The sequence below is a fragment of the Mastacembelus armatus genome, unplaced genomic scaffold (assembly GCF_900324485.2).
Source record: "Mastacembelus armatus unplaced genomic scaffold, fMasArm1.2, whole genome shotgun sequence".
In the NCBI taxonomy this organism is placed as follows: domain Eukaryota; kingdom Metazoa; phylum Chordata; class Actinopteri; order Synbranchiformes; family Mastacembelidae; genus Mastacembelus; species Mastacembelus armatus.
The window spans coordinates 2,365-27,806 of NW_022872933.1; the positions used below are offsets into that span (position 1 = coordinate 2,365).

The window sequence follows — 25,442 nt, forward strand, 5'->3', positions numbered from 1 at the left end:
AGGCATAGATGGAAGCACAGCTCACACTGTGCAGTTTTTCAGACAGTAGCCACCAACCACGTTTGTGAGGACAGTAAGTGCAGATTGTATTGATGCAAGTTTCCAGCTTAGGCTTTAGTAATTCAGCACATCAAATGAAGCTGCAAAGAGGTTGGTTGACAGCTACCTTTGGTAGGCTCAGGCTCAGAGTTTTCTCAGACTGACATGCAACAGTCAGTGCATAAACTATGTTTCTGCCTGGTTTTGAAACAGGGCCCTTTCACGTGTGAGGCGAACGTGATGATCACTACACTACAGAAACTGACACAAGAGGCTTATTAGCACTGCCTTTTTCAAGCTAAGGCGCAATAGAGAAAATGCCTACAGAACCTGGTATTAGTCTGGATTAGTCTGGAATCTCTTCAGTAGAGATCAGTTTCCAAGAGGTGGGACAATGGTTGCAGAATAAACCAATCAGAAACAAACAATATGACGTGTGCAGTAGCCTAGAGATGCTAGTGAATGACTGTTATTGTTTTTGTTGTAAAAACATGAGAATACACAGTGTTATCACCAGTTCTGTGCATATTTTTGAATGGAGTAAACAGCAATAGCCAGTTGTAGAAAGCTTTGCAGAGTTAGGAATGTCATTGAGCAAAGTTACGAACAAGTCAGTGCATATGGGCAAGATTTGTTTAAATCTGGTTGGATGATGGATTGTAGAGCCCACCCCATTGCAGATAAGCAGCTGTGATTGGCCTGGCTCTTTTGAAGCTGGAGGAAAAGACTTCCTATGGCAGGGGTTCCAGAACCACATTCTTTTGTTAAGTAAGGATTAGATCGGACTGGCCAGGCTAGCAATCACCAGTGCTGTTGTTTATATTTCAGCATGTGTATTTATTGTGGTTTTTTGTATTCAAAGTGTCATCTTTAAAATCATAAGCAAGGCACATTGGCCTCACACGTGAAAAGGTCTCTGGTTCAAGTCCAGGTAGAAGCAGAGGTTCAACTCTTCTCTGACTAACAATTGTGGTCAAGCTCTTCTACATTATGAAATGGACCAGATCAGCCTGTACTTTCTCCTATTACGCCCCTGAAGTCACATCACCTCTTCTCAACATATGGAGCTCTCCTGTAGAATCACCACCACCCAAAGTGGGGCTCAAACCTAACCCTAATCCTGAGATTAAGAATAGAGTTATTATTGAGGCACTGCTGGGTGCTTTAACAAACTAAACCACAGCACCACCTGTAGTTACTCTTAAAAAATATCTCCCCTTATTCCACATTGTCTGAATTTTTCCAGAGACACTGGAACATGCAAGAACCTGTCTCCTCTCTCCATTCTCCTGTTTCATAAAGGATTCATATTCGTCAGTTCCTGTTCAGTGATCTAAATTCTCCAGCAAAAGTCCATCTCTAAAAATTTGTTCCAAAATAAAAAAGCTATAAAATGATGTAGTGTCAGTGCCATTGATTGAAGAGTGACAAAGTACAACAACAGCTAATTTCTGGAAGTCTCATTGAGTTGAAATACTTCATAGACATAACAGCCGATGAATGTCCTTCTGTTCTGTGAGAGAACTTACCTATTAAATAGGCTGCATTGCTTATGTTAGTTAGTCCACTTTAAGGTGCTGATTTTAACACATTACCAGTTACAGATCAAATATAAAACCTTTCCTTCTCAACCTGTGTTGTGAGCTCATCTCTCTTTTGCTGCCCCGTCTGAGCATTTCAAATACTGATTATTACAAACTTAGACGAAAATAAAACATCTACCCTTTTTCTACAGTGATGATTGTAATGTATACAGAGTATAATGCATACAGTACAGCAATATGTGGGATGACAATTTCAACTTCTCTACATCCACTGGTAGGAGGTTTTTGCCCACTACTCGTCAGTGTACCTTGAATTTGTGGAGGCAGTCAGGCTCTACTGCACATTTGAGGAGGTATGGGCCCCAGAGGCTGTATGAGTCTGAGGACCCTCAAACAATGCAGCTTGTATGCCCCAGTCAGACACAAACCACCAGGTGGGACTCGAACCCACAGTCCCTGGCTTAGGAGGCCAGTGCCTTATCCATTAGGCCACTGGGGCTTCAGAAGCTCAGTGAACCAACAGTCTTGGTATCCATAAAACTCCATTAAAACGCAACACATGAAATGAGATGGAGCTCTAATAGACTGGAAATCCATCCAGGGTGTACCCCACCGCTCGCTCAGTGTCAGCTGGGACTGGATTCAGAACTCTGCTACTCTTGATAAGAATAAACACTGTAGATGATGGATGTATTTTCTTTTTTTATTATCAGCTTAGGTACTGGGATTAAAAATATAAAATAAAATCAGAAAGCTGATTTCAAATGGATTTCACCCAACACTGCTAAGAAAAGTCAGAATTCAGAGTGTAAATAAAGTGTAAATCCATGTAAAGGACACAGGACACTCATTGAAGACAGTCATGTGCATATTTTGGACAGAGAAGACAGATGGTTTGAGAGAGGAATCAGAGAAGCCATACATCTTCAGGTAGAAAAACCCTCCCTGAACAGGGGTGGAGGGCTCAGACATAACTTATATTCAATATACCAGGCTGCCCTTTCATGTATTCCCAGGAAATTAAGTAACACTTCACATATCCTCCAGGGAGGACACACACACATACCCAGTTTATGGATCAAAGGGTTTCGAAGACTCAACCATTAGACCCTAATGAACTTCACCTGGGCTCACTTCTATTGTTTACCTAACGAGTCCAGTTCAGGGTGTATAGACCAAAGTTAGTAAATCCCAGGCAGGGTATAGACTATACAGATTGCCAGCCTATTAGAACTCGTACTGATGGTGTTGCTTTGTAATGGAACTATCTGGATACCAAGAAAATTGGTCACCAAGAAACTGAAATCCTGGTGGCCTAATGGATAACAATATATAAAACAATAGAAAGTCACTTTGAACAGACATGGTGAAAGTTTAGTCTCTGAAACTGGCTGGGTAAAGGCACAGACCTACTCCATCCATCCATTTTCTATACCCGCTTTTCCTGGCTCAGGGTGACAGGGATCTGCTGGAGCCTATCCCAGCTCTCTCTCGGGTGGAAGGCAGGGGTACACCCTGGACAGGTCACCAGTCCATCACAGGGCCACATAGAGACACACAAATACAGACAACCTCACACACTCACACTCCTACAGGCAATTTTAGAGTCACCAATCAACCTAACATGCATGTTTCTGGACCGAAGTACCCAGAGTAAACCCACACAAGCACAGGGAGAACTCCACACAGAAAGGCCAGGATGCAAACCCACGACCTTCTTGCTGAGATGCAACAGTACTAACCACTCAGCCACCATGCTGCCCAGACCTACTCCTAAGAAGTTTTTTTTTTAAATATTATTATTTGGGCACTTTGTGCCTTTATGTCTTATAGGACAGAGAAAGAGACAGGAAATGTGGAAAGGAGAGCAAGGGAATATATGCTGTTCAAGATGACAAGTCCAGGAGTGGGACCAGCATCACCATGTTCGTGGTCAGGCTCACTAACCACTAAACCATGCACTGCCTTCTCTAAGCTGGTTTATTGAGTAAAATCAGGAAAACACACCTGGAAATAGTATGTAAAGTGTGCTCTGTTTTGTAGTTTAGATGTTTCCAGATTTGATCTAAAACCACAATGATTGGATCATACACAAATCCTCAAGATCAGTCCTCCTGTCTTTATTATGAAGGTGTTTCTGTCAGTTAATTGCTAGACAATGACCTGTTGATCACTGAGATAAAAGGATGAACCTCCTTTGTTACTGTTTGCAGTGGGCCCAGTGCTCTGGGTCCTTGTTTACCTGAGCAATTGACATTTTAAAGAAAAACAGACTTGGACTCAATGTTTATTTATGTTTTTTTTTTTTTTTTTTTTTTAAATCAATCCCTCCCCTGCTATTGTCCTAGACAGGTTCTTCCAAAATTAGGATGATCCTTTTTACTGTTTCTCCTTACTGCTTATCCTGTTGATTATTTTACAATGTACACACATGATGTTATGATGATGCAATTGTTGTCCTGGTAACACATCTGCAATCTCAAACCAGCTCAGCAGCAGGTTTATTCTCAGGTTCAGTCATTGTAAACACGATAATCATCCGGGTCGGTTTTCCTTCCTTCCTGTTTCTTTGGTGTCCTGATTTTTTTTCTTTTTTTCTTCTTCTTCTTCTTCTTCTCAGATATAACTGATGTTTCTGATGAACAGCATTTTGATTTCTCTGTATGTCCTGCAACTGTAACATCAACAAGGACGAGTTCTGTCATGTGACACTAAGCAGAACAAGAAACAGTTTCACAGTTATGTCTAACTGTATTGTCTTTCACTGATATTCACTTTTCACAGACTTCACTATGAGAACAAATAACTGGCAGTGGTGTGATTTGAACCCACACCTCAACTGAGACTGAAGCCTTAAAAAAGAAGTATAGTGTCCGGTGTGGCTGCCATCGACTCCTATGGGAGGAGGAGTTAGAGTCCCTGGTGGGATAGGGTCCACCTAAATTCTTAAGAAGGACCGTAAGGTTGGAGTCCATTCCTGTAGACGTACAGGACAAAGTCCCGAGGACGGGTGCCTCTGGGAGTGTTGGTTCGCCCCTAGAGACAGACATGAATAGAGTAGTGGAGAAACTCCCACACACTGCAGAGGGAGGAGGTAAGTGGTTAAATAAATTTGAGCAGCTCACGCAGGGACAAAAGGTGGCCTTAGGCGACTGGAGAGCGCTGATGGAAAGGTAAGGAGGTAAATGGTTAAATAAATTTGAGCAGCTCACGCAGGGACAAAAGGTGGCCTTAGGCGACTGGAGAGCGCTGATGGGAGAGATACTCTCGGTTTGGGACGTATATCAAATTGAAGAAAGTGCTAGATGCACACAGCTGCCAGATCACACCCCATTCACTGAGCTTGCCACTCCAATTGGGAAAGCAATATGTGCAAAGTTCCCGGCCCCGGCTGGGGCCGCACACCTCTTCACATTTGCCCCTAAGGCCGGAGAGAGGCCAGCCTCTCGGTGTAAGGAGGAATGGACTAACTCCGCCAGAGTCCATCCCCACTCAGATAAGATGCAGGAGGAACTCTTCCGGAAGGCTGTGATGGGAGGGGCCCCCAAGTCCGTGAGGGACAGCATGGCTGGTAATCCTGATATACCAGGGAGTGACTCAGCTGTATGGGAGAGGCACTTCCTCCATCACCTGCAAAGCGCACAGGATAAGGAGGAGCAAGAGAATTTAACGGTTGAGGACCTTTAAAAGTAACTTTTAAAGCTACAGCTGGGAAAAGCCAGGCAGGAGGTTAATCAGGAGAAACAGAAAGACAAAAAGACCAAGCAGTCAGTACAACAACCTGCTCTAAAGGCCAGTGACAATCCTGACCTGTTCCCAGTGCTTCCTTGGGTTCCCTCACCACACCACCACCGGCTGTGGCCAACCAGAACACCTGGTCAGAGAGTGTCCCATGTACTATCAACGCCCTCCGACAATATCCCCTCTTCCAAAAGGAGGAGAACCTGTACTGACGAGGCCCACAGAGAGGACCTGACATTGGGAGGGCAGACCCAATGATCACAATCCAGGTCAAAAACAAACAGCTGCCCTTTTTGGTGGACACAGGGGCCACCTACTCCACCTTAACCACGACGGTGGAGGCTACGGATATGTCATCACAAGCTGTTGAGCTAGTAGGTTTCTCTGGGATAACAACAAAACTACCACTCACCGATCCACTTCGTGTTAACACAGACTCTAACATATCAGTTCGTCTGTTCTGAGCACTCCCTTACTAACCTGCTGGGAAGAGACTTACTTATTAAAGTGGGAGCATCAGACCTGTGCTCCCCGGAGGGAGTGATATTGACCTTTCCTAATGGTGATTCGCATAACTACTTTGTGAACGGACAGATGAGTGATGGACAGTGGCTACTAGCGGAAAACAGGACCACACAGGCACCGCACCCTGGGGCGGATATATATTGGGGTTTACTACTACCTGAAACTCCCAAAGGGGGTGGACTATTCTCCCTGTTCTCATCCTAGAACCCCTGGATCTCTCTGATCGCACCCTAAACAGTGTCCTGTTTCAGAAACAAAGGGGGAGTAGGAAAGTACTTATGTACAGCAATATTTTGCTTGACAACATGGAAAAACGACATCCACTGTGCAGCAGGAGTGGCAAAGGTCATCCAAAAAACTGTACACATCGTAATGGGACATGCCCTCACCATCTTAACGACACAGTGTGGACTCATTCGTTAATTCGGCCGCCTTCACTATGACGTCTTTGAGACAGAGTAGGATAGCGAAAATTTTAGTCAGCCCACACATAACATACACATACGAAGGCATCAACATGGCAGAGCAGATGATGGAGGGTGAGCCACACAGGTGTGAGGAGAGGATAAGTATGGACACTAAGACCAGGCCAGATCTTAGCAGTATAGAGCTAGAGGGGGAAGCAGAGACAGTGTTTACAGATGGATGCTATTACAGGCATCCCACCAAGGGACTGAAAGCAGGATATGCAGTGATCAGGGAAACAGAAGAGAGATTTGAGGTGCTTAAAGGCAGAAAGGCTTAGGAAGAAACCATCGGCTCAGTTAGCTGAGCTACAAGCAGTGATAGAAGCACTTAAATGGGGAAAAGGGAAAAGAATTAACATCTACACAGACTCAGCCTATGTGGTAGGAGCAGCTCAGACAGAACTTAGGCAGTGGGTCTGCGCAGGATTTCAGACAGCTTCCCAACAGCCCATCAAAGATGAGGAAGAAATGAGAGAACTGGCAGAAGTGCTGAAGGGATCACAAGCGGTGGCCATCATCAAATGTATAGGACATGACATGACAGGGCTGAGACTAGAGTGGCTCTGGGGAATCAAAGAGCAGATGACGAGGCTAAAAGAGTGGCAGGCTATCAGGCACACATGATGGTCCTCACTTCAGGGATGGGGGTAACGGAGATCCTACCCCCACTTACAAGTAATAAGAATAAGAATAAGAAAACCTTTATTTGTCCCACAATGGGAAATTGTATTGTTGCAACAGTAAGTACAGTACACAGCAGAGAGCCAGAAGTAGCAAGATGTGAGATAAATCGGAAATTAAAAATATTAAAAGAAGTACTAAGTGGAATAGAACTATAAATCTGAAAAGACTATAAGTATATACAATTTGTGCCTTGATTGAAGAAGCAAAACAGAAAGTCTCCCCACTTGAAAAATCTGTGTGGAAACAAAGGGGAGCAACAGAAAAAAAAGGTACGAAGGTACTTTTCCCATTAACACAGGACCAGGAGATGAAGTAATTATTGATTTCACAGATATGGGAGAACGAGTGGAAGGTAAGAGATATCTGTTGTTCCTGGTGGATGCATACACAGGCTGGCCAGAGACATGGCCAGCAAAGAGTGGAGACAGCAAAACTGTCATAAAATGTTTGACTAACCATTACATTCCACAGCATGGGTTTCCCAGAAAGGTCAGGTCTGACAATGGAACCCACTTCAAAAATGAGGACCTGAGAAGAGTAGAAGCAATTCTAGCTAGGGTTAAAGCATGCATTTGGTACTGTATATCATTCACAATCTCAGGGAAAAGTGGAGCACATGTACAAAAATCTGAAAACCAAATTGGCTAAGATCTGTGCACAGACGAAACTCAATTGGATACAAGCGCTTCCTATAACTCTATTAGGCATAAGGGGGGCTGGGGCTAAATCGGGTTACAGGGTTCACGCCATATGAATTGTTGACAGGGCACCAGCACCAGCACCGGACTCTGGACTAATGTTTGAGGAGCCTCCTAGGAGGGGCTATAAGCCGTATTATGACCAACTAAAGGCTCTTGTCTCAGCTTTTTCCACACAGATCACAGAAGCAACAAAGGGACCAGGAGGACCAGGGACAGGACCCCACACAGCTGAGTGGGTGTTGCTGAAGACCATCAAACGCAAGTGGAAGAAATCTTGAAATCAATTCATGTTCTGTGTTTGAGTCTAATGCAACCACAGGAGGGCACAATCCAGTGTCTTCATGTGCCTCAGTAAATGCAGAGGGTTGTGTCAGAAAGGGCATCCGACGTAAAATCTTAGCCAAATGAAACATGCGAATCACAGATATGACTTCCATACGGGAGGAAGACCAAAGAGGAGGTTCTTGGATGTAGTGAAGGAGGACATGAGGATAGTTGGTGTGGGTGAGGAGGATACAGAGGATAGGGTTAAATGGAGGCAGATGATTCGCTGTGGCGACCCCTGAAGGGAGCAGCCAAAAGGAGAAGAAGAAGAAGTTCTGTGTTTGAGTCTGCGGTCTAAATAGCAGTTTAGGAGGAAGCTGTAAGTATCTACAGAGACCAACTGAGATTAGTGTGAGACAACCAGCACAGCCATGGGTTACTTGTCTGACCTCGGTTTTACTGAGGCTCAGTCCGTTGTGCTGCCGGCTAGTCAAACTGCAGTCTGCCAGCAGGTTTCCAGGAGAGACATAGGCGTTCTATACAAAGAATTAGTCTGGAATATCTTCAGTTGAGATCAATTTACATGGGGGTGGCAATGGACACAGAATAAACGAATGATAGAAACAAACGATATGACGTGTACACTATCAAATGCAAGACACAGAGATTGTGTCAGAGCTACCTTTGGTAAGCTCAGGCTGAGTTTTCCATAAGTGAGATGCAACAGTCAAGGCAAGAGCTCTGTTTTTGCCTGGTTTCAAACCAGGGACCTTTCATGTGTGAGGCGAATGTGATGATCATTACACTACAGAAACTGACACAACCTTTAGACTTAGAACATGGCACTGGGAAATGCAACATTATACACTAAGCCCATAAGACACTTTATTTGGAGAATCTAAACTCAAATGATCCAACTGTGTGTCATCTTTAGGAAATCATAAAGGAGCCCTGAGAGATTTCTTGAAAACATACAGTTGTGTTCCTGTAGTGTAGATGTTAACATGTTTGCCTTACACACAGAAGGCCCCTGCACCAGCCTTGAAAGTTGGAAAAGTACTACAACATGGTGAGCAAGAGAGCAGTTTGTCAAGTGTCCTTCCTGGATCAAACATCTCCATGTCACTGAATTAGTCTGGAATCTCTTCAGCAGAGATTGAGATTTTCAAGGGGCCATGAGTCGTGATGATAGGCTAGTGAGTGATATGTCATCATTCAAAATTTGTGCATTTCAGTTCTAGCAGCAGTCAGGATAGCCGAGCGGTCTAAGGTGCTGTGTTCAGGTTGCAGCCTCCACTGGAGGTGTGGGTTCAAATCCCAGTCTTGACAAGTTAGAACTGCTTTGATATTTCTCAAACAACAACTTTGTGCATCACTGCTTCAAACTATCTTATTAAGGATATTTGAACATAGTGCACATATTGGTGACCCACCTCATGCCCGTCTCTCATGAAATGGCAACATTCTCACTGTGTCCTGGGTACTTACCACTACCAGCTACCAAGAGGAGACGCCCAAACATACCCAAATGAAAGTAATGACAAGTGGAATCATATGCAATATTAACCCTATTACACTGAGTCACATGTGACCACTTTAATGTTTTGTATCAATACTAACTCAACAGCTACTTCCTGCAGATAGTAGACCTTGGAATTATTTTTGACCAGGACATGTCCTTTAACTCACACATAAAACAAATCTCTAGAACTGCATTCTTTCACCTGCACAACATTTCCAAAATTAGGAACATCCTGTCTCAAAATGATGCAGTAACTAGTCCATGCATTTGTTACCTCAAGGCTAGATTACTGTAACTCAATATCTGGATGTCCCAATATCTCCATAAAAAGCCTCCAGTTAATCCAGAATGCCACAGCCAGAGTCCTGACAGGAACTAGCAAGAGAGATCATATTCTCCTATATTGGCTTCTCTTCATTGGCTCCCTGTAAAAAACAGAATAGAATTTAAAATCCTTCTTCTCACATACAAATCCCTTCATAATCAAGCTCCTTCATATCTTAAAGACCTCATAGTACCATATTATCCTAATAGACCACTTCGCTCCCAGAGTGCAGGTCTACTTGTGGTTCCCAGAGTTTCCAAAAGCAGAATGGGAGGCAGAGCCTTTAGCTATCAAGCTCCTCTCCTGTGGAATCAGCTCCCAGTCTGGGTTCAGGAGGCAGACACTCTCTGTACTTTTAAGGCTAGACTTAAAACCTTCCTCTTTGACAAAGCATATAGTTAGGGCTGGCTTCAGGCAACCCTGAACCATCCCTTAGTTATGCTGCTATAGGCCTAGACTGCCCGAGGACCAGTGGTGCACTGAGCTCCCCTACCCTGAGCTCCCCTACCTTAACCCTCCTCTTCCTTCTCTTCCTCTCCTCCCCCCTCACATGTACATTGCACCACTGAATGTCACTAACCTTGTGCTCTCTCTCTGCCCTAGTTTGTGCTCTCTCCCTCTCTCTCTGGTCTCTCTGTACCTTCTGCAGGTGTCCCTGATCCTGGAGCTGTATATTGCTGATGTGCAGTTACTGGCCCAACCAAAGGAATTTGTTGGGTTTTTTGTTTTTGTAAAGTGTCTTGAGATGATTTTTATTGTGATTTGGTTTTATACAAATAAAATTGAATTGAATAGAATTTAATTGAATTATACTAACGACGACTGCAGGGTCCTGTTTGTTCGCCATGTTGATAGACATGTGATGCTCTTCTGACATTCAGTGCTTTACACTCTATAGCTCTAAGGAGCTGCATTAAGGTGGTAGTCTCCACATGTCAGTCCTGTGGTACTGTTGTGTTGTCTCTCAACAGACAACTTTGTGTTTCAGTTTGATTTTGCTACTCTTGCTCCTGACCGTCTCATTAAGGATATTTGAACAAAGTGCAGATATTGGTGACCCACCTTGTGACCATCTCTCATGAACTGTCAATGTGCTCACTGTGCCCTGGGCACTTAAGACTACCAGCTACAGAGGTGACGCCCAAACATACCCAAATGAAAGTAATGACAATAGAAATCACAAACTTTCATCTCTGTCCATGGTGTATATGCTAATTTTCTAATACTCATGAGGGATTCTTAATGACACTGTAATGTTAATGGTCACAAGGAGTGGCAGTGTTATCTTACACAGCAGTGTTTAAGCTGTAGACGTTAACCACTGCCATGATGTTATTTTAACTGCAGCCTCAGTCTATTTACTGTAACGTCATAATGCTGCTAAGTTATGCTGTTAAATTATATTCTCATGTTGTTTCAAGTCACATTGGGAATGAGATTTGTGTTGTATTGTCTAGTGCACCTGTTGTTACACAAGGTCTAACCTTAACTACAGTGTGTTTACTTCCTTCTAATACTCTAAATGTGATTGAACTGAATCTAGTTGTGTTAAACAGCTGTACAGCTTTATGTCCCACACTGAGATGACATTTGTCACAACATGCTGATTTTCCAAAGTCCACTGGTGCATTTGTGTGTTAACAGAAATATCACAGAGACCATGTTGTCAAAAACCAGCATCCATAATCAAACTAGGCAGTTGGAAGTCAAGCTTTTGTACCAGTTATTTTATTCAGCCTGGAAACAGACCAGCACCACAGAAAAATAAGTGTCATCCTCCTTGCTCAAATGCTCAGAGTCTGTTATCTGTCTATAAAGGACAGCACAGCAGGTGTTAAGACATAATGTTTTATGTCTGGAAATTCCACTTCCATCACTTTCAATTTGGAAACAATTCTGTAGTCCTTTATGATACAGTCACTCATCTATGTTTATTTAATGACACTGAAAGACCTTCTCCTATTATCCCCCTGAAGTCACATCACCAAGTGATGTGTAGTTTATTTGTGGTTTTAAAAAATACAAAGTATGTCATAAAAACAGGTGTCTCACAGTGCTGCTTGCAGTTGTACACTTTGTATTCCATATTATTTATTCTTTGTTTCTGATTGGTTTATTCTGCAACCACTGGCCCACCTCTTGGAAACTGATCTCTACTGAAGAGATTCCAGACTAATCTTTTGTATAGAAAAGAAAAAGTGTTAGTATGGTGGGCCAGGATAGGTCACACCCACACTAAATTGCAAAAATCAAAGCATTTACTTTCTATCTAGTACAAACCAGTCGGTAGTGTCAGTTAGCATCAAGAAATGCTGCATTCATCACAAGGTCTGTGGCCCACAGCCATGCCGTCCTACAAGAGCCTTGTCCTGTCTGAGTTTAGTAGCTAAACAGGGCCCGACTTGGTCAGTATTTTGAAGGGAGACTGCCCAGCAGTACCAGTTTCTCTATTGTGCTTTAGTGTGAAAAAGGCAGTGCTAATACATACCTTGTGTCAGTTTCTGTAGTGTTGTGGTCATCACACGCGAAAACGTCCCTGGTTCAAAACCAGGCAGAAACATAGTTTATGACTGAATGTTGCATGTCAGTGCTGAGCTTACCAAAGATAGCCTTGACCTCTTTGTAGCTCTGATATGCTGAGTTACTAAAGGCTTAGCTGGAACCCTGCATCATTAGAGCCTGCACTCACTGTCCTCACGAATGTGATTGATGCCTACTGGGCAGTGTGAGCTGTGCTTCCATCTATCCCTGCTCAGCCTCCTCAGAGAGGCTCATGTCAGTGAAAGAAGTCATACTGAAGGACACTGATCAGAGACTTTGTGGAGTGGTCTCAGCCTAACCACCTGCTCATGAATATGGTTGAAGGAGCTCATCATAGACCTCAGGAGGAGGACACCTGTGGAGCCCATCACCATCCAGGGCCAGAGGGGGATGTAGTAGACCACTACAAGCAGAGTCTACTGGTCAGCCTGCTGTGAGGAATGACAGGGAAGTGAGTACCCAGTTTCTGGAATGGCTGGTAATAACCATCAATAGTGATAACCCATGGATTCTCGTACATAGTAGCTGGTACACTCTCTGAAGAGCACAGAGAGCAGCTGATGAGAGTTATGTGTAGAGGACGAAGCCAAAGTCACCTTCAGTGAGTGTTACTCCTCTGACCTCGTTTTCTTTGTGCTTTTTAACAAATCACTAATCCCATGTTTCCTGTTTGAAATTTTCAATGTGCTGCTACTTTTGACATAGGCCACTTAGCTCAGATGGTTAGAGTGTGGTGCTAATAGTACCTAGGTCATGGGTCCAAGCCCCTTACTAGCCAAGCAGTTATTAACCTTAAACTTTGTGCATTACTCATCCTTATTAAAAAAAAAATGCAGAGATTTCACACTGAAGATCATGATTTCTCCCTGAGCATAAATGTTCTGGGTATTTCGGTTTTCTCCTATTGTCCAAAACATGTATGTCACGTTGATTGGTGACTCTAAATTGCCCATAGGAGTGTGAGTTTGTTGCTGTTTATGTGGCCCTGCAATGGAGTGCTGGCCTGTCCAGGGTGTACCCCTGCCTTTATCCCAAAGAGAGCTGGGATAAGCTCCAGAAGATCCCTGTGACCCTAGTTAGGAATATGCGGATATAGATAATAGATGGATGACTGCTCTACTGACTGACCTGTGGGAAACATTTCTTTTTATGCTGATATCATCTGCACACTGAACAATTAATTTTAGCTCTTGAGCCTAGAAAGTTTAGAAGGACTGTCTCTGTTTCCTTCCTATCTCCTTGCGCCATTCTCCTGTTTCATAAAGGATTCATGTTTGTCAGCTCCTGTTCACTAAACTAAATTCTCCAGTAAAAGTCGATCTCTAAAAATCTGTTCCAAAATAAAAAGGTACAAAATGACGTAGTGTCTGTGCCATTGATTCAGTCACCAGTCAGTCATGGACTATTCTGAGACAAATCTATGTCAAACAGGAAATACTGGGATTTAGATTTTATGCAGGACATACAACTAATCACAGTTATAGGACAGAGCTCAGTTTAACTTGAATTATGTTCATATAGTGGTTCCATGGTGACAGTAATAGTCAAACCACTATGTCTTTTGCTAATGTTCATAAATCATTTGAGATTGAGATTTGAGATTGAGATTATAAATGACTTTGAAATGAAATACAACTGCAAAAAACAAAAAAAAAAGCCTAAAACAGAAACAAGAGGAAAACGGAGGAATTGTGATCTGTTATGTGAAGGATAATAAGTCAACACTTGGCTCATTTGTCCAGGGGTATGAATGTCGCTTTGGGTGTGAGGTCCAGGTTTCGATTCCCAGATGAGCCCAATGTTGGTGGGATTGTAGTAAACGTCTCTGTAAAAATCCTGGAATGTTTACATGTACAAAATATCTGCTTGTGCCCTTCACCATATTGTCTCTGTTACACAAAGCAGGACACACAACACATAGTAAGTTTACATTCTAAATGATGTGATGTTTGGTAAGGTTTAGGTGATGAATTCAAAATCCACTGGGATCTCCCTGTGTGGTCCATCCACGTGTGAGGCGAACATGATAACCACTACACTACAGAAACACAGTTGTTGACTACATATGTAGTAAATATGGGAAGTTTCCTTTATGATTTCCTCAAACTAATGTGCACATTGGGAACACTTGATTTTAGCGTCTCCAATAGAAGTGTCCTATGGGCTCAGAGTACAGTGTTGCATTTCCCAGACTCATGTCTTCAGGCAAATGAAAAGGAAAGCCCTGATCCTTAATTTTCTATGGGTTCATTCAAGGGAAATGAAAACTGTAATGCTGCTCCTACACGTCTTTAACATTGTAAGAATTTACTAAATATACTCCGATAGTAAATATGAAATGAAAACTGTTATCAGAAGTTTCTGCAGTGTAGTTGTCATTACATTTGCCTCACCCACGAAAGGTTCCTGGTTAGAAACCAGTTAGATATATGGCTCTTTTGGTCACTGTTGCATCTCAGTCTCAGAAAACTCAACCTGAGCTTTGACTCAAACTCTTTGTAGCTCCATTTGATGTGTTGAATTACTGAAGACATTGCTGGAACGCTGAATAAATACTGGGGTGGTGGGTGGAGCTTAAGAAATAAAACCAGATCTCTTACAATGATTCCAGGACTGTCTCTGTGAAGCAAGTGATTAGAGACTTTGTTTACTACTTGAAACAATGGTGGTTTGAGCTCCACCAAAGCTGTCACACTTTGTCATGGCAGCATGTTTATCTATTCAGTTAGATTCAAAGCTTTACAGAAGAGGATTATGGGCACTATGATATTTCTTTCTGAGGAAAAAGTCACAATTCTGAGAAGAAAGTCAGATATGAGAAAAAAAAACCTGAATTTCGTGTTGGAAGTTGAAATTCTGAGAAGCAAACAGTACAGTCATACAAAATGACTGATACATACAATAATATTTATAATAAAACATTTAAAATGTACAACACAATATGCAAACATTCAATAACAAACTGATTCATCATCTGAACTTATATGCACTGATATGTATTGTACATTGTTTAGACAGTCAGTGGGAAATCAAAAGGAGACTAGTGAAGAGGTTTGGCACAATAACTGTCCTGGGTGGGTTCTTGGAAACATTCCAACCTCATGAAGGTCAGCTGGAAGTTCTTCTGGGAATTCTGCACAGATCATCTACTTTCGACATCCTCAGTAATGTGACGAAGTGACCAATCGAATCACATCTTTGTCTTCAGAAACTGTAATTTGGTGTTCAAAAATTATATCATGTTAATTCAAAGAATTAACATCAATAAATTGAAAATTTAATTAAAAATAAAAAAGTTTATTTTGGAAAGATTAACTTATGGAACCATCATGTGTGTTTCCTTTGGGAAAATACTGATGGATAATCATTGAGGAGAAACAGAGTAAATCACAGGAATTTATCAGGTCAAGGTCAGACACCTGGTGATGAAGGAAAAGATCTAGGACTCAGATTATATTGACAAGGACAAATATAAATGAAGAAGGCGAAAGAGGACAGAGATTTTATTGTCCTCAGTAAACTGATAGAACTGATGTTTCTGATGAACAGTAGTTTGATTCCTATATATGTCCTGCACCTGTTTTTGAATTAACAATAAATCTTTGAGTCTTTGAACGTTACAACAGGAAACACTTTCAACTATGATGTGGCATTTCTATCAACACTGGCAATTCTAATAAGACATATTTAGGAAAGAGAGAGGGCTTTGTGCACAGTAACTGTAACATCAACAAGGGCGAGTTCTGTCATGTGACACTAAGCAGAACAAGAAACAGTTTCACAGTTATGTCTAACTGTATTGTCTTTCACTGATATTCAAATCACAATGAGTTAAGGAGAAGCTCCTGAACTGAGAAAAGTTTTCAGACTTCACTTTGAGAGAAAAACTGGCAGTGGTGGGATTCGAACCCACGCCTCAACTGAGACTGGAGCCTTAATCCAGCGCCTTGGACCGCTCGGCCACACTACCACACAAACACGTATTAAGCCCTGCTGAGCTCATGGTTTTATCAACAGTTTACCTATGAAAGTTTACGTAGCAATAACGAAACCTGTCTTTAAACACAATGCATGTAAAGAGCCAACACAGGGAAAAATGACTGAAGGAATTTCACTGAATCCAACATGTGAACAATGGGTGTTACTGAACATGTCTCATCAGCAGCAAAGGGGAAGAATAGATTCGAAATTTGTGGCAGGTTGAAACAGCTGCTCAACCAAAACCTCCTGCAGAGCCATCACTGCTGAGCAAGAGAGGAATGAAACTGAAGGCAACAAAAGCTAAAGGACCAGATGACATCAACCCCAGGACACTCGAAGCCTGTGCTGGGCAGCTTGCAGGAAAACTCCAGCAACTCTTCAACCTCTCACTGAGGTTTGCACAGCAAATCAGTGTTTGTGTGACTTTAAAATAGATTTTCTAATGTTGTGTGTTGTGATGAGAGGTGGTCTGGTGCCAGATAAGGTCCTTAAACCTGCTCTGGGTTGGTAAATGTGAGTTTCTACAGTGAGTCTTCATGTTATCAGAGTAAACAAGGTTGACACTTCTCTTGCTGATGTAGAATGCTGATGTGGAACTGGATCCACTGGATCAGAGAAACTTCAGATCTATGTTAGCTGAAAGCCCTTCTCTGGTAAATTTGGCACATTAATGGTTAATGTACGTAAATACACAGTGATCACAACACGGTAATAAATACAGCGGCTGCAGTTGTTTTCAGGCTGGTACCAAACACTAACACAGACACAAACAGCTACAGTGACTAACTGTCTACAGCTAAAACACTACTGTGTAAGATAAGCACATAAAGCTGCCACTCCTTGTGACCATTAACATTACAGTGTCATTAAGAATCCTTCATGAGTATTACAAAATGTGAGTATAAACTATGGACAGAGATATGGGTATGTTTGGGCGACACCTCTATGTGACTTCATAGGTTTGTAACAAATGAACCAGCTTACAGAATAAGAGTTTTGCGGCTTTACCTTATTTTCTTCACTGAATGAAATCCAAATGCGTATCTCAATTCAAACACAATGGACTTTTTGCTAGAAGATGAAGAAGCTAGACACAGATTGTAATTGTTTGAGGAAAGATGGAGAAATTTGGCAGGGATTGGCTGACAGTTTTGGAGAAAACAGAGAGGGGCGATGATGCTGGCTGATAATTTCTGAGAAGAAGGGAAAGGTAGAGCGCCAACTATCCATCCATATGCCCCTCTCAGTAGCTGGTAGTGGTTAGTGCCCAGGGCACAGTGAGAATGTTGCCATTTCATGGACATCACTGTTTAGGTTGTGCAGCAGCATTGGTGGTTCAATGGAAGAATTCTCACCTGCCATGTGGGAGGTCCGGGTTCGATTCCCGGCCAATGCAGAAGGCCCTTTAAATTGCCACGTGTTGCAATGCTTAGTTGTTCAAATTTTTGAGGCTGCTGTGCAGGGGCCTTTGATGTTTGAAGCAAACATGTAAACCTCTACAGTACAGGAGCACAGCTGTATGTTCTCAAGAAATCTCTCTGCTCTCCTTTATGATTGTCTAAAGATGACACACATCTGGATCATTTGAATTTAGCTTTTCCATAGAAGTGCCCTATGGGCTTATTGTACAATGTTGTATTTTCCAGCACCATGTTCTCATGCCAAAGGCTGCATCAGGTGAAGTGGTCATCACGTTTGCCTAACATGTGAAAGGTCCAGGTAGAAGCAGTGATATTTTTATGGACTGTTGCATCTCAGTTGCAGAAAACTCATCCTGAGCTTACCAATGACAGCTGTGACCCATTATTGTATCACCTGCCAAGAGCTCCTGGCAGTGGGTGCAATGGTGCCAAGTGGCCGACGTTGATGAGAACCCAGCAACTACAGCAGCAGTAGAAGGTGGATGGAGGCTTACCACTCATAACATAAACACAAATATATAAGTTGCTGTGGAGTGTAAGTCACAGTTACGACTCTATGCCCAGTTGTTACTTGGACCTGGAGACATTACGACATCATTAATAAGCAAGTGGACTTGCTGTTCCTCCATCACTGCTTTGAACAGTTAAACAAATGTTTTTTCTAGAAGATGGAGAAGCTAGACACAGGAAATGCGTCTGCTCAAGGCATACAATCTCTCATACTACTTTTGAAAAGAGATATCAAATTCTAATATTTTGCTGTGGACAGTGGGAGAAAACCAAAAATACCCAGACATTTACGCTTAGGGCAAAACCATGATCTTTAGTATGAAAGCCCTGTATTTTTGGTTGTGGTTGTAATGAGTATGAATGATGCATAAAGTTCAAAGCTAATAACTGCATGGCCAGTATGGGGCTTGAACCCATGACATTGGCGTTATTAGCACCACGCTCTAACCATCTGAGCTAACTGGCCTGTGTATGAACATGCAGCACATTGAAAATTTCAAACAGGAAACATGGGATTAGTGATTTGTTGAAAAGCACAGAGAAAACGAGGTCAGAGGAGTAACACTCACTGAAGGTGCCTTTGGCGTTGTCCTCTACACATAACTCTCATCAGCTGCTCTCTGTGCTCTTCAGAGAGTGTACCAGCTACTATGTACGAGAATCCACGGGTTATCACCAGCCATTCCAGAAACTGGGTACTCACTTCCCTGTCATTTCTCACAGCAGGCTGACCAGTAGACTCTGCTTGTAGTGGTCTACTACATCCCCCTCTGGCCCTGGATGGTGATGGGCTCCACAGGTGTCCTCCTCCTGAAGTTTATGATGAGCTCCTTCGTCCATGTTCAGGAGCAGGTGGTTAGGCTGAGACCACTCCACAAAGTCTCTGATCAGTGTCCTGCACTCTGACTCCTAATTAGACACCTCTGATATAAGCTTCTCTGAGGAGGCTGAGCAAGGCAAGAAGCACAGCTCACACTGCCCATTTTTTCAGACAGTAGGCATCAACTCAGCACATCAAATGGAGCTACAAAGGGGTCAAAGCTACCTGTGGTAAGCTCAGGCGGAGTTTTCTGAGACTGATATGCAACATTGAGTCATAAACTACGTTTCTGCCTTGTTTTGAACCGGGGAGCTTTCGCACGTGAGGCAAACGAGATGACTACTACACTACAGAAACTGACACAAGGGATGTATTAGCACCGCCTTTTTAGGGCTAAAGCACAATAGAGAAAATGCCTAAAGAAACTGGTATTGCTGCTCCCTTCAAAATACTGACCAAGTCGGGCCCTGTTTAGCTACTAAAATCAGACAAGACAAGGCTCTTGTAGGACGGTATGGCTGTAGGCCACAGACTTTGTGATGAATGCAGCATTTCTTGATGCTAACTGACACCACCGACCGGTTCATACTAGCTAGAATGTAAATGCTTTGATTTTTGCAATTTAGTATGGGTGTGACCTATCCTGGCCCGCCATACTAACTCTTTTTCTTTTCTATACAAAGGATTAGTCTGGAATCTCTTCAATAGAGATCAGTTTCCAAGAGGTGGGCCAGTGGATGCCGAGTAAACCAATCAGAAACAAAGAATATATAATATGGAATACAAAGTCAGTGGACAACTGCAAGCAGCACTGTGAGACACCTGTTTTTATGACATGCTTTGTATTTTTTAAAACTACAAATAAATGGTGCACTTGTATCTGCATATCAATTTCTTCCTTCAAATACCTTTTTTGTGTAGAACATACCCTGACATTTTTGTGTCTGGGTATATTCTTCCAGGTTTGGTAACATGAAGAGAGAACAGCAGGTTATCCAGCAATGTTTGGACTTACTCAGGGTTTCTGGTATCACCAAGCTGGTTTATGGTAACCATATGGTGGTGGTGAGGACAGCATAACATAAGACTCCCCATCAGGGAATCGAAACCGGGACTTCTGCGTGACAGGCAGAGATACTGTCCACTCTATCTATTAAACCTGTTAACACAAACCAGTTAACCAGACTTCAAGCATGCCATCCATCCATCCATTTTCTGTACCTGCTTTTTCCTGAAAGTCACGGGGATCAGCTGGAGCCTATCCCAGCTCTCTCTCAGGTGAAAGGCAGGGGTACACCCTGGACGGGTCACCAGTCCGTCGCAGTTCAAGCATGCCTAACTGACACAAAGGCCTGGATGACCAGTAACTTTCTGCTTTTAAATTCAGAACCAGAAGTTATTGTGTTTGGGCCTAAAAACCTCAGAAATAACTTTTCTAAAGTTATAGCTACTCTAGATGGCATAGCCCTGGCCTCCAGCACTAATGTAAAAAACCTTGGAGTTATTTTTGACCAGGACATGTCTTTTAACTCACAAATAAAACAAGTCTCTAGAACTGCATTCTTTCACTGGCGCAACATTGCCAAAATTAGGAACATCCTGTCTCAAAATGATGCAGAAAAACTAGTCCATGCATTTGTTACCTCAAGGCTAGATTACTGTAACTCATTACTATCTGCATGTCCCAATATCTCCATAAAAAGCCTCCAATTAATCCAGAATGCCGCAGCCAGAGTCCTGACAGGAACTAGCAAGAGAGATCATATTTCTCCTATACTGGCTTCTCTTCATTGGCTCCCTGTAAAATACAGAATGGAATTTAAAATCCTTCTTCTCGCATACAAATCCCTTCATAATCAAGCTCCTTCATACTTTAAAGACCTCATAGTACCATATTATCCCAATAGACCACTTCGCTCTCAGAGTGCAGGTCTACTTGTGGTTCCCAGAGTTTCCAAAAGCAGAATGAGAGGCAGAGCCTTTAGTTATCAAGCTCCTCTCTTGTGGAACCAGCTCCCAGCCTGGGTTCAGGAGGCAGACACTCTCTGTACTTTTAAGGCTAGACTTAAAACCTTCCTCTTTGACAAAGCATATAGTTAGGGCTGGCTTCAGGCAACCCTGAACCATCCCTTAGTTATGCTGCTATAGGCCTAGACTGCCCGAGGACCATCGGTGCACTGAGCTCCCCTACCCTAACCCCCTGCTCCTTTTTTTCCTTCCCCTCCCCTCTCTTCCTGTCTTCCCACCTCACATGTATATTCTACCATTGAATGTCACTAACCTTGTGCTCTCTCCCTCTCTCTCTGTTCTCTCTCTGTACCTTCTGCAGGTGTCCCTGGTCCTGGAGCTGTATATCGCTGATGTGCGGTTACTGGTCCCACCAACCTGCAGTGTCTATTTGTTGTTTATAGTTGCTGTTCTTTTCTCTCTGCTCTATCCACTCACCCCAACCGGTCGAGGCAGATGGCCGCCCAAACTGAGCCCGGTTCTGCTGGAGGATTTTTCTTCCGTTAAAGGGAGTTTTTCCTCTCCACTGTAGTGCTTGCTCATAAGGGAATTGCTGGGTTTTTAGTTTTAGTTTTTGTGAAGTGCCTTGAGATGATTTGTATTGTGATTTGGCGCTATACAAATAAAATTGAATTGAATTGAATTGAATTGAAGAGGTGGTGGCTTGGGTGGGTGGCATACAGAGTGATTTTCTGAGCTCTTTTTCTCTCTCTGGAGATGAACAGGTCTTGGAGGGTGGTTAGGGGAACACAGATGATCTTCTCAGCAGTCCGAACTGTCCTCTGAAGTCTTTGGGTGTCTGATTTAAAGGGGGAGCTAAACCAGACAGTGATGGAGGAGCAAAGGACGGACTCGATGACCGCTGAGTAGAACTGGGTCAGCAGCGTCTCTGGAAGGTTGAACTTCCTCAGAGACAGAGAGCACCAGCAAGAACGATGGATAGAAAGAGATACATGCAGATAGAGAGTGGCAGAAACACAAATAAAAACAGAAAGAAGGAAAAAGAAAACATAGATAAAGAAATGAAAAACAGAGGGACAGACAGTATAACAAATAACATACACAATAATAGAGAGAGACACGACGACAGAGACATAGATAGACAGAAGACAGACAGAAACAATAACGAGAAAGAGAGAATTAGAAAAAGAGAGATACAGATACAGATAGTTATAAACACACACAGACATCTAAGAATAGACAGAAACAGAAAATGAAAGTCTCAAATACACTGAAAAACAGACAGAAAAGCAGAACAAAGATATATATTAATACATATCTTGTCAGTGAAGACAACATATTGATGTCTCATTAAATATGAAACATGCTCTGACAAGATCCTTTTACATTTGATTCTTCTAAGGACAGCAATGAGCAAAATCCAACATACCTGATGTAGACCTGTCCTCTCCTGGAAATGTCTCTGCTCCATCTACTCACGCAAACTCCGATCCAGGAGCTCATCTACAGATAACTGCATCTTTCATGGAGGAAGGAGCCATGTTGACCAGTAAACAGTGTGTGCTTCACCTTTTCCAGTGCTCGTTCAGTGACAAAGGGATCGTCTTTGCTTATTTTGATGGCCACCTTTATGTTGGTGGCACTGTTGGCACAGTTGGCCAACTTTGCAAAGCTCCCCTTCCCCACAAAGGCCTGCAACCTCACATCAGGAGGCCAGCCAGGTCTGTTCATGTATCAGGAACTTGACTCTGGAGGATGGAGAGAGCAGAGAGGAGAAGATTGAACACAACATGAATTCACATAGCAATGTGTGTCTTCGGCCCTGTGATGGACTGGTGACTTATCCAGGGTGTACCAATGCCTTCCACCCGAAAGAGAGCTGGGATAGGCTCCAGCAGGTCCTGGTGACCCTGGTTAAGGATTAAGCAGGTATTGAAAATGGATGGATGGATGGAATGTGTGTATTCTGTACATGACACTTGATCTGAGTTTCATTTCATTAACACAGGGCCCACCAAGGCTTTATCTTGTCACTACCACATTTTCAGTCCTGCTGCTTCCAAAGCTGCTATATTTGTTCTGATCTAAACCTACTGCTAGATATTGAGAAAAATACACTACTGTTAAAAAACACTGTAACTCTGTCCCTGACTATTAGTTGGTTTCAGTGTCCACTGGTAAAAGGCTCAGTCCTAATTTACTAAGCACTGAATCCTGAGGTGTATTCACAGACATACTGCAGCTGGTTTCTTAATTCTTTGCAGTGCAATATATCAAACTATTTTCCACCACTTTCAACTTACCTGTCACTCAATCCCATGGAGGATGTTGAAGCAAACTCAATGCTAATGTGGAAATATGACAAAAGGACAAACACAAAAGTGTCTGTGTGTGTTTCAGAGGATGAAAGATGATGAAGTCATCAGCTCTCCCAGATTCCTCTTACTTTGTGACATCACATGTGACGTCACGTCTCAGTGCGCACAGTGTAAATGTGAAAGTACTGGTACATTTTGAATATGATATTCTCAATGTCAATTTCTATTGTGCCTGCCCCATGGTGTGCACAATTATTCAATATGTGTGCTGGGCAACCCACACCGATCATAGTCTCGTTTTGCAGCAAACTCTTCAAATTTGCAAACACGTTCTTTCCAGCTTCATCACGTCGGATTCCTCCAACATTTGTGTTGCAATTGTCTCCAGTAAATGCAATGCATTTTTCCGACACATTGTTTTTTGCCAGGGTTTCTGTGAGATATTTTGCAATGGTTTCTGCTGTCTCTCATTGGGTGTGTCTTTAACTTCAATCAATTTTGTTTGCACGCCACCCTTCTTCCAGTCAAAATACTGGATTATGACTGGGAATATTTTCACTGCTCCGTGGTTACTCCCGTCTGTGGAAACACCACAGTACTGGATTTCTTTGAGTGCTTCATGAGTGATTTCAACAGAGTGGGGGGCTATAGCACCATTGACGATGGCTTCGGTCTTGGTGCGAGCACTACTAACATTTTTTGCAATGTCAGAGTCAGGAAATGCCCTTTTAAGCAAAGTACTGGTGCAATCCATGGACCTGTAACTGTTGGGATGTTTCACTGTATGAAAAGCCATTGCACCTTCTGCTGCATTTACATCATCCTCTGTTTTTCCTGGTCTGACAAAAAACTCTGTCAACTTTGCAGATGAACTCTCACCTCTCACAGCTTTTGTATGTTTCTCGGTGTCCATGTGGGCTTTCAGATCCCCAGCACCTTTATTGGATACCGAGACATATGTACCGGCTTTGCACACGGTGCACTCCGCCTCCCACTTGTCCCGACCGGGACGGTATGTGGGAAATTTTCTTTGCAGTTCATCGGTGAAGCTGCACTTACGCTTCGGCATTTTCCCTGCTATACTGCTCCGCTCTCTGCTCTGATCCCTGTCTGCACTGCTCCCTGTCTGCGTCTGTGTGTTTGCGCGCGCGGCGCAGACCTGCCCACAAGGCAGCCTCCCGGTAATTACGTCGCGCAAAAAAGTAGTACCCTAGTATTGTGTGCAAAACGCCAGTCAATCTACGTACACGCGTAATGGTCCTATAAAAAACCGGACATTTTCGTGAATTTATAAAACCCGCCAGGACGCCCCGGACAGGACGTAAAAAGTGGACATGTCCGGGCAAAAGAGGACGCTTGGTCACCCTAATACTGTATATAGGCTGAAAGAAAAGAAAAGGCTATTCTAGTCCCTTTTCTCTGTCTTGCCACTCTCTGTTCTGGTTCCAAATTTGTTTTTTTAGAAAACAAGATTGAACTGCTATGTATGTTACTTAGGGTGACCAACTTGACTAGAAGTAAATGGAGCCTTGAATATGGATGCAAACAATTCCTACAGGTGTCCCAACTTTTGGTGAGTACTTCCAACAAACTGTGTGTGGCAGTGTTTTACAGGTGACATATTAGGCCAAGAAATAACAAATTCACTTGTACTTTGACACTGTTTAAACTCTGGTACAAACAGATGAATTCAGTTTAGCTATAACATGTTTAGACATGAGCAGGAATGAACTGATTTTATTTGAACTGGATTTGAAATGTGTTTTTACAAGTAATGACATTCTGCCAACCCCTTCCCAGGTCTGAGAGCCATCACCCATGATGGTGCAATTCTCAGCTTTAGTAACTATGCAAATAGCCTGAATGCAGCCCACTGATGTGTGAATGAATGGAGCTGATTGTTGCAAGTCTGTTGCTGTTGTTTTTGACCAGCCTCATTAAAAGATCAATATTGTGTGTCCAGTGGACACTTAACACTTCCAGTGAGCTGTTGGATTCACTGTAATCATGAGTTAATGAGGACTGAATAGAATCATTAACATTCGTTCTGACATGGGGCAAGTTTGGGTGT

General features: G+C 42.8%; 5 non-coding genes across 5 annotated transcripts; 1 reads left to right on the plus strand and 4 right to left on the minus strand.

Moving 5' to 3' along the window:
* Window positions 1-228: 228 nt before the first annotated feature.
* On the minus strand, window positions 229-301 carry trnav-cac (transfer RNA valine (anticodon CAC)). The gene has a single exon. It is a non-coding gene; the product is annotated as a tRNA-Val (tRNA).
* Window positions 302-2,008: 1,707 nt separating this feature from the next.
* On the minus strand, window positions 2,009-2,082 carry trnar-ccu (transfer RNA arginine (anticodon CCU)). The gene has a single exon. It is a non-coding gene; the product is annotated as a tRNA-Arg (tRNA).
* Window positions 2,083-16,241: 14,159 nt separating this feature from the next.
* trnal-aag (transfer RNA leucine (anticodon AAG)) lies at window positions 16,242-16,323 on the minus strand. The gene has a single exon. It is a non-coding gene; the product is annotated as a tRNA-Leu (tRNA).
* A 1,336-nt stretch (window positions 16,324-17,659) lies between these two features.
* trnag-gcc (transfer RNA glycine (anticodon GCC)) lies at window positions 17,660-17,730 on the plus strand. The gene has a single exon. It is a non-coding gene; the product is annotated as a tRNA-Gly (tRNA).
* Window positions 17,731-18,657: 927 nt separating this feature from the next.
* Window positions 18,658-18,731, minus strand: trnai-aau (transfer RNA isoleucine (anticodon AAU)). The gene has a single exon. It is a non-coding gene; the product is annotated as a tRNA-Ile (tRNA).
* Between the last annotated feature and the right edge of the window lie 6,711 nt (window positions 18,732-25,442).